We start from the raw sequence: 12,192 nt of genomic DNA, 5'->3' as shown, positions 1-12,192 counted from the left end.
GTGGCGATGGTTGGGATCTGCTCTTACAAAACATTGACTGCAGACAGGAAGGAGTTATTCCTGAATGAGCAGCAGTATGGCCTTATGGATAAAGCACAGGATTAGGGGCACGGGATCCGGGTTCTATTTTCAGCTCTGAGATCGATTTGCTTTGTGACATAGAACAACCTCTTTGGGTTTTAGGTTTCCCATGTTTAAGATGAGGAAATGCCTGTAATAAGGATGAGGCTTAACTTGTTTGTAAAAGTCGGATCATTCGAACGAAGGCACTGTTGAAATACCATGACCTGAGCATCCCAATCTACTCAAGCCTGCCCTAAAATGTCCTTTAAGCTGTGTCACTTATTAATGGCACTTGCTTCATCAAATATGGATGCCCTAATTTACTGCCTTTAAGTATTTCCTGAGTGAAAGGGAATGTGTTTGTGACCAAGAAACAAAACTTTAAAATTACTCTTCTTGTGAGTGTCAGAACAACTGTCCACTGGTCAGGGCCCCCATCAGGGAAATGGACCCCAGCTGTGGTCACCCCTGCTCCAGTCACTCATCAATGATCCACGGTGGAACAGGTTCAACAAGAGAAAGCGAGGGAGTGCCGCATCAGACTATCCTCCAGCTCAGCGGTTAGAGTACACTCCTGAGAGGTGGGTGGTCTCTGCCCAAATCCTTTGGGGGGAATTGAACCTGGGTCTCCCACATCCCAGGTGAGTACTCCAACAACTGGGCTAAAAGTTCTAAGGTGGACACTGACACCACCACCGCGTTCTCCTGTTTATGTGGAGTGAGACGGGTGATTAATTTGTTTCTGCAAAAAATGCTTTGGGTGCTGGAGCTACCTGGCTCCAGGTAGCAGATACCCATTCATGGTTTGCCTAGCAGAGACAGGCACCTCTCTGCAGCCTGGACCTAGGCACTTATTTCTGAGAGAGGCATGAGTTAGTGCACACACCACTCCTTAGCATCTCCCACTGGCTAGCTTAGGTGGCTGGCTGCCTGGGGTGGTGGCTTTTGTCGATCGCATTCTTAAGCACCTCTCCCCGTTCATTGTACAGGAAGCCTGGGCAGCTAACTTTGTGGATTCCAATGTTCCTAGATTTTCTAGATGTCTTAAAATTAGGTGCTTCAATGCTCAGTGTTGGAATGCCTAAGTCCCTTGGTGGATCTCGCCCCCCCAGGTAATTTGTGCAACCACTTCACTTTAATTATCTGTATTTTTTCCCCTCCAACATTAAAAGCTCTTACTGTGAGTGCCTGCTTATGTTCCCTTTAACTCCTGAAATTACTTTCCACACCTACACCTTAAACCGCTACATTCTCAAATCTATCATTTCTTATTCTCTCAGCTGTTCATCGCCGTCTGCAAATGCACATCGCCCACAGGATCCAATCATCCCTCGCTCTTTTTTTAAAGTTTTACTTATCTTCAAGTAAACAGTGACAAGTGAGTGACACATTCCACACACACAGATCTGTCTCTTAATCTGATTAGTGGGGGGCTTGAATGTGTTACTTTGGCTACGTCTAGACTACCCGCCGTATTGGCGGGTTAAAATCGATTGCTCGGGGATCGATATATCGCGTCTCATCTAGACGCGATATATCGATCCCCGAGCGCACTTATATCAATTCCGGAACTCCACCAACCCCAACGGAGTTGCAGAATCGACAGGGGGAGCTGCGGACATCGATCACGCGCGGTGAGGACAGGTGAGTAATCCGATCTTAGATATTCGACTTCATCTATGTTATTCACGTAGCTGAAGTTGCGTATCAGTGTAGACCCGCCCTTTGTTTCTTTAATGCTCCTGATGCCTTAAATGGGCAACCATTAAAACCAGAGAGGAAAGTAGCATTAATTAAGAAGAAAATGAACATGTTTCTATTATGTATCCGCTTGCCAAGGAAGAGTCTAGGTTTTACAGCATGAAGTATTGAGGCCTGCATTTTCAATCTTGGCTGCCCAAAGTTAGGCATTTAACTCTATATTTAAGGGGCCTGATTTTCAGAGGTGCTGGACAGGTGTAGCTCCTGTCAGTCAGTAGACGCTTTGGTTGTTTGGTACCTCTGGGAATGGGGCTTTGATGCTTAACTTTAGAAAGATGTGGTTAGAGATAAGATAAGAGATAATTCAGAATAAGATATGCATGGCTGTGATGTGGTAGCCAGGCAGGAAAAGAAAAATACTCCAGGCTCAATATCAATCTTGCAAACCAACATCCAGACCAGCCAGGAAAGCAAACATGTTTTGCATTATTTGTATTGATAGCACCCAGAGACTCAAACTGCTCAGGCCTCCATTTTGCGAGGCATTGTACAAATAGGAAGAAACAGGAACAACCATGGAGAAACAGTCCCCACCTCAAAGAACTGAATCTAAATAAGCATAACAGACAAAGGGAATGTCTACATTACGGGATTATTCCGATTTTACAGAAACCGATTTTTGGAAACAGACTGTATAAAGTCGAGTGCACGCGGCCACACTAAGCACATTAATTCAGCGGTGTGCGTCCATGTACCGAGGCTAGATCGACTTCCGGAGCGTTGCACTGTGGGTAGCTATCCCATAGTTCCTGCAGTCTCTCCCGCCCATTGGAATTCTGGGTTGAGATCACAATGCACGATGGGGCGAAAAATTTGTCGTGGGTGGTTATGGGTAAATGTCGTCAGTCAATCCTCCCTCCGTGAAAGTAATGGCTGACAATCATTTCATGCCCTTTTCCCTGTACTGCCCGGGCAGACGCCATAGCACGGCAACCATGGAGCCTGTTCAGCCTTTTTTCACTGTCACCGTATGTCTATTGGATGTTGCTAACAGACGCGGTACTGCAGCGCTACACAGCAGCATCCCCTTGCCTTTTGCAAGTTAGCAAAGACAGTTACCAGCCCTACTGTACCGTCTGCTGCTTTGCAAGTTGAAAGACGGTTACCCGTCATACTGTACCATCTGCTGCTGTCACCATCCTGGCCGGCCTTGGTGAGGTCTGTCGGGAGTGCCTGGACAAAAATGGGAATGACTCCTTAGGTCATTCTCTTCTTCAAGTTTTTGTCTAATGGAGAGTCAGTCCTGCCTAGAATATCAGGCAAGCCTACTAAAGAACCAGAGAAGCAAACAGCCGTTCTGGGTGAGAGCCCCAGAGATCCTGCAGAAATGATGAGCTGCATGCCATTCTAGGGGCTGCCCCTGCAACAACCCCACCCGTTGCTTCCCTTCTTCCTCACCCCTTCTGGGTTACCGTGGCAGTGTCCCCCCATTTGTGTGATGAAGTAATAAAGAATGCATGAATAAGAAACAACACTGACTTTATTGCCTCTGCAAGCAGAGATCAAAGTGGGGAGGGGAGGGCAGTTGGCTTACAGCTAAGTAGAGTGATCCACCATTCTGCACTTGCTCAGCCTATAGCTGAAAATGGGAATCTGTGACAAGCACTAGGGATAGAAGCACAGGCAGGACTGAATCTCCATTTGTGTGTGGGCCTTTGGTTGACACTGGTAAAATACAAAATGTCCCAGGATATGTATGTTGGGGGACAGTTCTAAACAGCAGCTTAATTTTTTTATTTGCAGCAAAATGTAGAAGTCTAAGTATCTGACTGGTAGCAAGGGGTGGGCAGGTGTAGGCGCGACCACGCGGTGCTGCTGACTGGGAGAGCAGCCTGAGGCAGAAGCCTCTAGCTGCCATGATATTCCAGGCAGGACTGAATCTCCATTAGACAAAACTTAAAGAAGAGAATGACCTGGAGTCATTCCCATTTTTGCCCAGGCACCCCCAGCTGATCTCACTGAGGCCAGCCAGGAGCATCCACGGGATGACGATGGATATCAGTCGTACTGTACCGTCTGCCGTCCGCAAGGCAAGGCAAGGGGATGCTGCTGTGTAGCGCTGCAGCACCGCGTCTGCCAGCAGCATCCAGTAGACATACAGTGACGTTGAAAAAAGGCGAGAAACAATTTTTTTCCCTTTGCTTTCACGGGGGGGCTGATGACATATAACCTGAACCACCCGCGACAATGTTTTTGACCCTTCAGGCTTTGGGAGCTCAGCCCAGAATTCAAATGGTTTTCAGAGTGCGTGAACTGTGGGATAGCTACAGTCGTCAGTCGCTCCTCCCTCCGTGAGCGTCCATTTGATTCTTTGGCTTTCTGGTACGCTTGTCTCAGCTCCTTAAGTTTCACGCAGCACTGTGTTGAGTCCCTGTTGTGGCCTCTGTCCATCATGGCCTTGGAGACTTTTTCCAAATGTTTTTGCATTTCGTCTTTTGGAACAGAGTTCTGATAGAACAGATTCATCTCCCCATACAGAGATCAGCGTCAGTATCTCCCATACGGTCCATGCTGGAGCTCTTGTTTGATTCTGGGACTGCATGGTCACCTCTGCTGATCAGCGCTCCATGCTGGGCAAACAGGAAATAAAATTCAAAAGTTCATGGGGCTTTTCTTGTCTACCAGGCCAGTGCATCCAAGTTCATATCGCTGTCCAGAGCGGTCACAATGGTGCACTGTGGGATAGCTCCCGGAGGCCAATACTGTTGAATTGCGACCACGCTAACCCTAATGCGAAATGGCAGTGTCGATTTCAGCGCTACTCCCGTCGAGGGGAGTACAGACATCGATATTAAGAGCCCTTTATATCGAAGGGCTTCGTTGTGTGGACGGGTGCAGGGTTAATTCCATTTAATTCTGCTAAATTCGAGATAAACTCGTAGTGTAGACCAGGGCAAAGAGAAAGAGAGGCACAGGGACAGGAAGTAAATTGCCTAAGATCTCCAAACAGACCAGCGGCAGAGCTGGAATTGTAACCCAGCGCCCTGGGGTAAAAGCGTTGAAATTCAATAGAAAAAAAAGAACCCACTGCTGGCAGAGTTTCTGTTTTTTAATAACTGCCAAAAATGTTGGATTCTCTGCATAATCTTCTAAAATAAGAAAGAGGTGGGTGCGATTTTTGTGCTGCACTCTGCATGAATGCTAGCCATGCCTGACTCACTTATAACTTGAAATCAAACTCCTATGTTTGCTCTGGGTGTGAATGCCCAGGCCAATTTACCAGAAGAGGTACAATAGAGAATGTGCCATTAAAAGAAAATCCATGTTTCCATAAGGCTAGTGTGCACCTTCACGAAGGCTTCCATGTTCTCTTTCTTTCAAAAGCTTTATGGAAATGAAATCAATGCTTTAGTGTTGAATGTGGTTCTGGAATTGAATGAATTCTCCCGAGCAAGAGAACCACAAGGGGTTTCTTTCTTCCTGTGTTTGTTCAGCAGCTAGCGCATTTGAAATCTAGGTCCTGCTTGAGGCCTCTGGATGCTGCCAGATGGTAAATTAGGAGCAGTAAAACAAGATGATGCTGCAACTCTAAAACCCACTGAGAGGGAAATTAAAAAAAGCCTATTTCTAATTCCTTTTTTATTTCCTTTTTTTAGTTCATCAGAGTAACACTTTGTACTTCTGTAGAGCCTTCCTCCTTTACTCAGGAGGGGTGTGTGTAGGAGCTGATTTTACAATGGGGACAACAGGCGGAGAAGTTAAGTGACATGCCCATAGAATCTTGGCAGTTAGGACTGGAATCTGTATCTTAGGGCTTCCTGGGGTCTAGCCCCTGGCTTCCAACTTGAGACAATTTCATGCCATTAATAATGCTGCTGCTGTATGAATGCTCAGAGCTCATGCTATTTTGATCATATGGTTCAGCAATCTGTGGGAATGGATGTGTAGCTCTTTGCACCAATTATATAGAGAAGGTGGAGGAAGAATAGTTTTGCTGCCTCTTTCCCAATTTGTACAGTGGACCTAAAGGCCTACTAATATATTGGGCTGACGTTCATAATCCACAGCACGTAAAATAGCCTCACAATTGGCTCCCTTATTGGAAGGCAGAGGCTTGAGTGGACCATGGAGGCCAAACTGGCTTCTTTGCCCTAGAGAATCAGCTTCCTCCCGGTCAGGGTTGTGGGGCAGCGTGGGAAAGTATCCGCTGTTCATGCACTACTGAATAGAGGTGCTGTCAAACCAGCACTTTTCTCGTACACTTAATTCACATAAACATTACAAACAAATGAATAGGAGGTTTGATAATATACTGGAAGAGAGTGAAATATAAATCAGTGCAGATGCTTATCAGAGTGCATTAGTGGATTGGACTCTTAATGAGAGAGTCTGTTTTCTCTCGTGAGGCCATGCGTTTGGCTTTCAATACGTGAGCCTTGCGGACTGACGCTAGTAGAGTATATACTCATGACGTTAATTTGACATTGTCTAAGGCTTGTATGTATGGCCTATTTCTGACTTGAGGGTTTTATTGATGTACTATTTTTGCTTTGAAAATTCCTGCAGTTTGTCATGCAATGTTTCGATTTATAAACCAGCTGTCTGCAATTTCACATAAAAGTGCAGTCTTCTGCAGGCCAGACAGGCAGTGCCACAGATTAGCTGAGTGACCGAGGTTGTCTTTTGATATCGCCAATCTCCATTTTCCTGCTTGGCAGCTCTCAGCATCAAAATTAGGGGTTTCCACTGTGCCAAAGCAAATGCCTTCTATTTTCTAAACACTTTAATTACCCATGTTACAGCTTCTGGAAAAGGGATTTGGTTTTGCCTGATGCTGGCAGGACATTAGATGAGCCCGTGTAAAGGATGGATTCCCCACAGCTGGGATGGAGAATAGTAAACCCCTTTTTTTGCTGATTCATGTAGCCAAGAGCTTGTGATAAATTTACTCCTTGTTTAAAGAAACAGCTTTGGTGGTTGTGGCTGTGAACAATCCTGAAAATAACACTAACCCCCATGTTGATCAGTGATGCTAACGATATGATTCTAGTCACCTACTCATGAATGGTTCAAAACCAGAGTTCAGAAATGGTATGTTCAGAATCCTTTACCATCTGATCAGCTTCGTGGCTTATGTGAAATGACATTGGTTTCAGTTCAGTTCTTCGGTCGCTGTGTCTGTGTCACGGAAACTACATCTCCATTGACACCTTGGCTGGAAATCTCAGCCAAGAGGCCCGGGACTGAAAGAACGTGGAGAATCCACTTCATCATTATGCCTAGAGGTGGTCACTCCAGATCAGTTTGGTGGCAGTAACCGGGAAGCTTGTACTAAGCTTCCTGAGCTGTATCTAGTCTGTGGAGAGAGGATTTAATCTGCAAGGGTGGCACCAGTACTGAATTCACCGTGAACATTCTGTAACTACAGTATTATGGAAAGGCCATGCTCCATTTGGCCCACAAATCTTGGCTCATTGCTTTCCAGTGTAAATATTTATTATTTATATGCAGTAGCATCTAGGAGTCATGGACCGGCCCCCTCATTGTACTAGGTGTTATACCAGGCTTTGGCAACCTTCAGCAGTGGGGTGCCGAGTCTTCATTTATTCACTTTAATTTAAGGTTTCACATGCCAGTCATACATTTTAATGTTTTTTAGAAGGTCTCTCTCTATAAGTCTATATATTATATAACTAAACTAGTGTTGTATTGTAAAATAAACAAGATTTTCAAAATGTTTAAGAAGCTTCATTTAAAATTAAATTAAAATGTTGCTCTTACGCCGCCAGCCCGCTGCTGGTCTGCGGTTCTGTTCACCTAGGCCCGCAACGGGCTGAGCGGGGCCTGTGGCTGGGACCCCGGCTAGTAAGGGTCCGGCAGCCAGAACCCCAGACCGGCAGCAGGCTGTGCGGGGCCGGCGGCTGGGACCTCAGACCGACAGTGGGCTGAGTGGGGCCTGCGGCCGGGACCTCGGCTGGCAAGGATCTGGCCAGGAGCTAGAATGATGGAGGGAGCTCAGGGTTGGGGCAGGAGGTTTGGGTGTGGGGCACTTATGTGGGCAGCTCCCATTTGATGTGAGGGATGCAGGTGGGAATGTGTGTGGGGGGTACAGGAGCTCCCATTTGGTGTTCAGGGTGGGGCTGAGGATGTGGGGGGTACAAGAGTCAGGATGGGGGGGTGCATAGGGTGTGGGGGGGCTGGGTGTGTGTGGGGGGTGCAAAAGTCAGGGCTGGGGGCATGTGACGGGTGCAGGTGTCGGCGGGGGGGGCAGCTGGGTATGTGTGGTGGTGCCAGAATCAGAGCTGGGGTTGTTGGGGGGGTGGAGTCAAGCAGAGGGCTGGGTGTGTATGAGGGAGGGTACAGGGCACGGGCCTGGGGTGTGTGTGGGGCAAAGGGCTGGGTGTGTGTGTGAGGAGTAGGGAAGAGGGCTGAGTGTGTGTGTGGGGGGCTCGGGGCTGGGGGCATGTGAGGGAAGCAAGTGTCAGGGTGGGGGCGGGAGCTGGGTATGTGTGGGGGTGCCAGAATCAGGGTTGGGGTTGTTGTGGGGATGGAGTCAAGCAGAGGGCTGGGTGTGTATGAAGGGGGTACAGGGCACAGGCCTGGTGGGCAGGCACAGGGCTGGGTGGGTGTGGGGGGGGGGTTCAGGGCAGAGGGCTGAGTGTATGTTAGGTGGGTGTCAGGGCTCAGGGCAGAGGGCTGGGTGTGTGCGAGGGGGGGATTAGGGCAGGGGTCTGGAGGGGATATGCCCCTATTCCACCCACCCCCCTGCTCCAAGGCCCTGCCCCTGCTGCTCTGCCTCCGCCGGGAGCGAGCACACTGACTCTGCTCCTTCCGACCCCTCCCTCTCTCGGGCCATCGGCTGATCCGCCGGCAGGGAGGGAGCGGAGAGGCAAGGAGGGTCAGGAACCCAACACACTACGGGGCCGACAGGACCAAGCTTCTGCCCATAGGCATGCGCAGCCCATTGCATTAGGGTGTGCACCCAGGAAGCCCTGCCCCCACGCTGCCCCCATCCACTCCCTCCTACTTCCTGCCCCCTGACTGCCCCCCTCAAAACCCCCAACTCCCCTCTTCTTGTCCCCTGACTACCCCCTCCTGGGACCCCTGCCCCTAACTGCCCCCCAGGACCTCACCCCCTATCTAAGCCTTCCTGCTCCTTGTCCCCTGACTGCCCTCTAGCACCCTACCTGTCTCCTGATTGGCCTCACCCTTGTCCACACCCCCACTCCCAGACAGACCCCCGGGACTCCCATGCCTATCTAACCACTCTCCACTCATAGACTCATAGGTCAGAAGGGACCAATCTGATCATCTAGTCTGACCTGCACAAGGCAGGCCACAGAACCCCACCCATCCAATTTTATAACAACCCCTATCCCAGGACCGAGTTATTGAAATCCTCAAAATTGGTTTGAAGACCTCAAGCTGCAGAGAAACCACCAGCAAGCGACCCATGCCCCACGCTGCAGGGGAAGGCGAAAAACCTCCAGGGCCCCTGCCAATCCGCCCTGGAGGAAAATTCCTTCCGGACCCCAAATATGGTGAGCAGCTAAACCCTGACAGGACCCCCAGAACTCTGGACCCATACAACCCACCCCTGCTCCTTGCCTGCCCCAACCCCTCCCCACTCCTCTGCCTCCTGACAGCCCCCCTCCAGAACTCCCGACTCATCCAACCCCCGCAGCTCCTTGTCCCGACCACCCCCTCCAGAGACCCCCTGCCCTAACTGCCCCCAAGGCCCGTCCTCACTCCCTGTCCCCTGACTGCCCTGACCCCTATCCACCCCCCACCCCCTGACACACCCCAGGACTCCCATGCTCCATCCAACCTCCCATGCTCCCTGACTGCCCCCTCCAGAGACCCCCCACCCCTAGCCAACCCACCCGGGATCCCACCCCCTATCCAACCCACCCTTCTACCTGTCCCCTGACTGCCCCCACCCCTTATCCAACCCCTGGCCCCAGACCCCTTACCATGAGGCTCCTAGCAGCATGTTCTGCTCTGCACAGAGCCAGACATGCTGCCCTGTGGGAGCAGGCAGCCCCGCCCCTCAGAGTACTGTGAGTGCAGGGGAGGGGGGAAGCGGGGAGAGGGGGCCGGTGGCTTGCTGCGCTCCCGCCCAGGACCCCACAGCTTGCTGCACTGGGAGAGTGGGACCATTTGCCCACCCCTGTATTGGGGTGTGCCTGGGCACACCCCGTGCGCACACCTATGCTTCTGCCCCCCTGGGGGAGGTGGGAAGCGGAGGGCAGAGAAGAGCGGGCTGGGCTGGGCCAGGCTGGGCAGGATTTTTAATGGTTGCAGGCAGCAGTGTGCCATTAAAAATTGGCACGTGTGCCATAGGTTGCCAACCCCTGTGCTATACAAACACACAACAAAAAGACAGTCCCTGCCCCAAAGCCCTCAACAACAGACACTTTGGTAATCAATTTGCTTTGAAGGACCATACGGCCATTGAATTACAGAGAATCCAGCATTAAACCAACTTAAGTCAGGTTGCAGTTTCTATCAAACGGTTGCACAGATACTGGAGGAAATCCACTTCTATCCTGCCCCTCAGCAGAAGGTGAATTTCACCTTTGAAATATTGAATGTCTTCAAGGGGTGGTTGTTTCCTGTTCCTTTTACTTGCAAACAGGGCTGGCTCCAAGCACCAGCTCAGCAAGCAGGTGGTTGGGGCGGCCAACAGAGAGGGGCAGCAAAGGACCAGCTGCCAAATTGCCGCCGAAGACTGAAGCGGCAGTGATAGAGCTGATTGGGATCGCGGCTTTTTTTTTTTTCCTGCTTGGGGTAGCAAAACCCTGGAGACGGCTCTGCTTGCAAAGCAATTTATTTGAAAAATACATTTGCTTTCCCAGTTTTCTGATGTTGGCCTGGGAAGAGCTGGTGCATTATTTTGCAAGGGACAACTGGATGGCTGAGGAGCATCTCCTAACATGGGGAGAGAGTTTAGAGCTGTGGTGAGGGAGGTAGGACTCCTGGGTTCTGTTCCTGACTCTGTTACTGATCTGCTGTGAGCACATAATCTCTGGGAAATCTTTATACTTCTCTGTAAAATGAGCTTAATAAACATTGACCTCAAAGGAGTTTGTGCTTCTTAGATGAATGATGAAATTGTGTGTAATTGTTTGTTATAACAATCTCCTGCAGTGATGCTGAAAATTTTAACCCCTTTGGCGACTTTTGTACACATGCACGTGCACGCATCTATTTATTTATCAGGTAGTCAGGAAAACTATTTGTATCCTAAAGATTAATTCAACCGCCCCTCTTCCCCACCCCCCCTCACCAGGGCTGGCTCTGGCTTTTTTGCAGCCCCAAACAAAAAAAAAAAAAGGTGGGGGGGTGGAGCGGCAAAGCGGGGGTGGGGTGGGGGACAAAAAAACCAGCGCAGCTGGAGGGGCAAAGTGTGGTGGGGGGTGAACTAAACAAAAACAGCACGGCCGGCAGACCGGGGAAAAAAACAAAACGAAGAACCCTTCAGGGCGGCCGGAGCCATGGGACTCTGTGCCGCAGAGTGCACACCTGTCTAGTGGAGGGGAGGGGGAGAGAGCGGGATGAGAAAGAGAAGGGGGTGGCCAGTGCTTCAGCGGGGCACTGCTCCCGCAGCCCCGACCGCCACGCCACCTGCAGGGACGGCTCCGCGCCGCTCCGGTTGGCGGAGAGGGAAGGACGCGGGCGCCCTGCCGAGTTTGCTGCAGGGCGCGCCCCTCCTCTGCGCCGCCGCCCCCTACAGGGCACCCAGAGCAGCGAACAACAGAAAAAAAAAGCTGCCGTGCTGCCCTAGGTTTGGGCAGAAGCCGCCCCCGTCGAATCTGCCGCCCCAAGCACGGCCCTGCCCCCCACCAAAGTCTCCATAAACTCTGAAATTCTCTCTAATCAAAAAGTAACTCTTGTAAGGTCATCGTCCTCTTTCTCTTTCCACAGTCCCCACTTCCTGCTGGACTAGATAAAGACAAAAACATTTTATTATTCATTTTAATGAGATGATCTTATACACCATTTATCAAGTCTTTGAGTCACTATAATCACAGCCCTGTGAGCACGATAATATGAGGGAAATTCATGAATGTTGGGCAGGGCGTTTTGCTCTATTAAAAATGCGGGTGAATCTGACAGCTCTCAGCTCTCCACAGATACACCTGATTGCAGCCTTCCCTCTCCATAGAAACAGCCTTTATGGATTCTCCCAGCTCACAGTGGCAAGATCTTATAACACACTTGATCGTGCCAGTCAGTGCTGCAGATAGCTTTCTGGGGTGAGTCATGCGCATTAGCAGGGCCGGCTTTAGGCCGATTCGCCCGATTCCTGGGAATCGGGCCCTGCGCCTAAGAGGACCCCGTGCTTTAGGCGCCTTTTAAATTTTTTTACTTACCCCGGCTGTGGTCTGCTCCGGGGTCTTCCATGGCCCCACTCCCCTGACCAAA

This window comes from Gopherus evgoodei, chromosome 1 (assembly GCF_007399415.2).
Source record: "Gopherus evgoodei ecotype Sinaloan lineage chromosome 1, rGopEvg1_v1.p, whole genome shotgun sequence".
In the NCBI taxonomy this organism is placed as follows: Eukaryota; Metazoa; Chordata; order Testudines; family Testudinidae; genus Gopherus; species Gopherus evgoodei.
The sequence above is the reverse complement of the archived record's forward strand: the minus strand, read 5'-3'. Positions refer to the sequence as shown.